We start from the raw sequence: 3590 nt of genomic DNA, 5'->3' as shown, positions 1-3590 counted from the left end.
GCCTAGGTGCATGTGATTGTGAAGATTGCCCATTTTGGTACATGTGATGATTACCTTGTATGTGATGACCACCTTGATGAAATCCCAGGGGATTTGGAGGTCGATTTTGGACTTGGGTTGTCCCGGGGGGTTGAAGTCCAGGATTTTCGGCCCATGAAAAATTCAGATGATTTCTCCAATTTTTATTGTATGTAAGAGAAAATGGGCTATTTCTTTTATGGTTCCCAACATAATTTACTGAAACGGGGTTTCCGGGGTAAAACTCATAAGAATAATTTTCGCCACAGAAAACACAAGATTTAGTCATGGAAGAATTTGACATTATGGATTGTACTTGATTCTTTTCCCCATTCAAGTTTAAATTGTTTTTAACCAAATTAGTTAAAGCAACAATTTGGGCATTCAAAGAAGAAATGGCATCAAGCTCATGAATTCCCGAGGCAGATTTAGAAACAACAGCACGAGGGTTAGACCATTCAGTATTATTATTAGAAATTCGTTCCAAAATGTCATACCCTTCGTTATAGGTTTTAGCTGTGAAAGCGCCATCGGCCGTTGCGTCAAGTATGATTTTAGCGGAACTAGAAAGTCCTTTATAAAAGGTTTCCAATTGAATACAATGGGGGATTCCATGATGAGGACACTTCCGAAGAAGGTCCTTGAATCTTTCCCATGCATCCGATACCGCTTCATCTTCTTATTGGCGAAACGTCATAATTTCATTTCTAATTTTTACATTCCTTGTCGGAGGAAAGTATTTTTTTAGAAATTTTTCCGCCAAATCATTCCAAGTAAGGATCGAATTTGGTGGTTGAGAATTTAGCAATGCTCTAGCTCTATCCTTCAATGTGTAAAGGAAAAGCGTCAAGCGTAAGGCCTCTTGCGTAACTCTGGGAACTTTAAAATGATCCGTCATTTCTATAAAAGATTTTAAATGAGAGTGCGGATCTTCCGAAGATAATCCCCCAAACTGACCCATTGCGGAAATCATTTGAAACATTATCGGCTTGGGTTCAAAAGATGTTGTTGTCATTTCGGGCCTACCAATTCCCGAGGCCAATTGACCAAAGTCGGGAGTTGCGTAGTCCTGTATGCCTCTATTTTTGTCATCGGCAATGTTAACCGTGGCTTTCCGCTGAGGTGGATTGTCCCCCATGGTACGGTTAATTGTGGGATTTCGCTGATTGTTTCTACCTCTTCTTCGTCTCCTAATGGTTCTTATTAACTCAAGATCAAGAGGTAAAAGATCACCGTGTTGTAGTCGTGGTATACAACACAATAACAGCTATTGAAACAAATGACCAAGGCTCAAATGAAAACCAGTATCTCAGGAAAAAAATCGCGCCAATCACCGGCAGCGGCGCCAAAAACTTGATGTGCTAATATCGTAAGTGTCCACACAGTGGACACAAAGTCCCCAAAGTGGCGGTGCAAGTGCACGCTGACAATATGATCGCTTCAAGTAATAAAGTGGTATGGTACCAAGATCGTTTCCACAGGGACTGGACTTACTGAGAATCAGAGACTTTCATGAACTTCTTGAGCATGTTTCAGTTTTGAGAAAATAGTTGAGTTTTGTTTATGCAAAGCAATAAAATACGAAATGAACCTTTAATATTAAAAGATGGGTATGGGTGTAAGCTTTCCTTAAGAAAATTGCAGGAACAGATTGGTCAGAAACTCATGGGACTTCTATAAAAACTCCGATCTCTCGAAAGTGAATTCTTATATACTGTGCCCATAGAGTGCCCACAAATCGTCCAGTTTTATCAATCTTAGACTTGCCGAATTAGCTAATAGATAAAAAGATATCTGGTTCCACTAGTCTGAAGATTTATACTCAAATCTCTTTGTAGCATAAACTCGACTAATATTTGAATATTAGCTAAAAACATGCAGAATCTGTATCTCTACGTGATTATCAAAGACTCTCTCAAATCTTTGTGCATCATCTAAGTCGTATTTCAGATCCAACCATCTCTGGATCAAGGATCTAATATTAACACTTCAAAGTGATCAGCTTATCTGTATTGAGCTTAAGTCCCGACTTAAATGACCAAGCTTAAGAATCAATAAAATTGGCAACACCCAAGTGCACCTTCAAATTCTTAAGTTTGACTCACACCCACACCCAAAGGGGTGCTTAGCTCATAATAAAATTAGAAAACATAAAGGAAACAGAAGAAGAAAAATGCATAAGAAATACTTGAAATAAAATTGCACTTAAATTGTTGCCCAAAGGGGGCATACAATGCATAGTGGCAAGAATTAAGACTAAATACAAAAATAAAATTAAATGCAAAAATTAAACTTGCTCTATTGTTCTAGAGCTTGAGAGAATGCTCCAAGGTTGCTTTGCTAAATTGTGGATGGATTGATGTCTTCCAAATGAGAGAAAATCTTCAATATATAGTGAAAAAGTGAGAATCGGACAAACTCTTTGCCCAAAGGAAGAAAGTCTTCATTGACTAGAGGGTAAAAACCCCCCCATCACTTCTTGTCTACTTTCCAGGCCTTGTCACCTTTTTTGAAAGGTTGAAAAAGGTAAAGTTACCTAACCCTTAAATTAAGGAAAAGGTAATTAAGGCCTTTTCATTACAATAATGGTAGGGTTACTTTTAAGACATTTTTTAATCCAACAAAGCCCATTCTTCTAAATAATTCAAGAATTTCGGATCTGACTTCAGAATTAAATCCCATAATACCAGGAGAGCCAATATTTGAATTTTGTCCAAATCCGTCTTGAGGAAAATATGTCATATGAAGAATGTGAGCAGAAACTGAGCATTATACCAACAGCAATGGTTTTTCAGAAAATAATCAAATTTTTGACCTTTCATCACCTCTTAACATATTTTGGACCAAAATATAGGATAGGAGCAAAATTGGTACAAAAGACACAATAAAATGGGAATATTGAACAACAAATAACTCTCACAAATTGAGAGTTATCAATAGTACATGCAGAGCCTCTGGTCTCATAACTCCATGGAATGCGCGCTTAGTTCAGATATTCTCACAAGCATCAAACAGAATCAAGGCGGTTTGACTTAGCCCGCTCCACTTTTCAAGGGTCGTCAACGATAAGGATGCAGATTCAGCACTCAGAGTTTCAAGACACAATTCTAGCATAGTCTGTTTGACTTAGGCATATATAAGGAGGCATCCTCCTCAGGTTTCAAGTACCTGAAAGTGCCCGACTTAGATTATAGCCAGTTCTTGTGTGAATACTTTTTAGATTGAGAGTTATTATTTTCTCATATAATAGAAAGCATCCGACTTATTCAAAATCACTTACTATTCTTATATTTGTTGAATATTTCATTTGATCATTTCAGTACACTATTTTATTCCATTCATATTCTTCTTAACTGTGTTTTCTGATAATTAAGAGAATCTGGGTTCCAACACACATAAGATGGGAATCTTTTCATAATGAAACCCATAATCTTTCAGTTGGGTTTTGTAACACCCCCAAACTCACATTGCATATAATACATAATTCATTCATAAAATACATGTTCAAGCCCATGAAGGTCCACAATACAAGAGTCTATATTACAAAATACACAACTCAAAATTTTGAAAAT

The 3590-nt window shown here is 37.0% G+C and overlaps 1 non-coding gene across 1 annotated transcript; it reads left to right on the top strand.

Annotated features, from left to right (window-relative positions):
• Nucleotides 1-626: 626 nt before the first annotated feature.
• On the top strand, nt 627-733 carry LOC112503179. The gene has a single exon (XR_003067873.1). It is a non-coding gene; the product is annotated as a small nucleolar RNA R71 (small nucleolar RNA).
• Nucleotides 734-3590: the final 2857 nt, after the last annotated feature.

The sequence above is a fragment of the Cynara cardunculus genome (genome assembly GCF_001531365.2).
Source record: "Cynara cardunculus var. scolymus isolate 2C chromosome LG 1, CcrdV1, whole genome shotgun sequence".
NCBI lineage: Eukaryota > Viridiplantae > Streptophyta > Magnoliopsida > Asterales > Asteraceae > Cynara > Cynara cardunculus.
The sequence above is the reverse complement of the archived record's forward strand: the minus strand, read 5'-3'. Positions and strand labels throughout refer to the sequence as shown.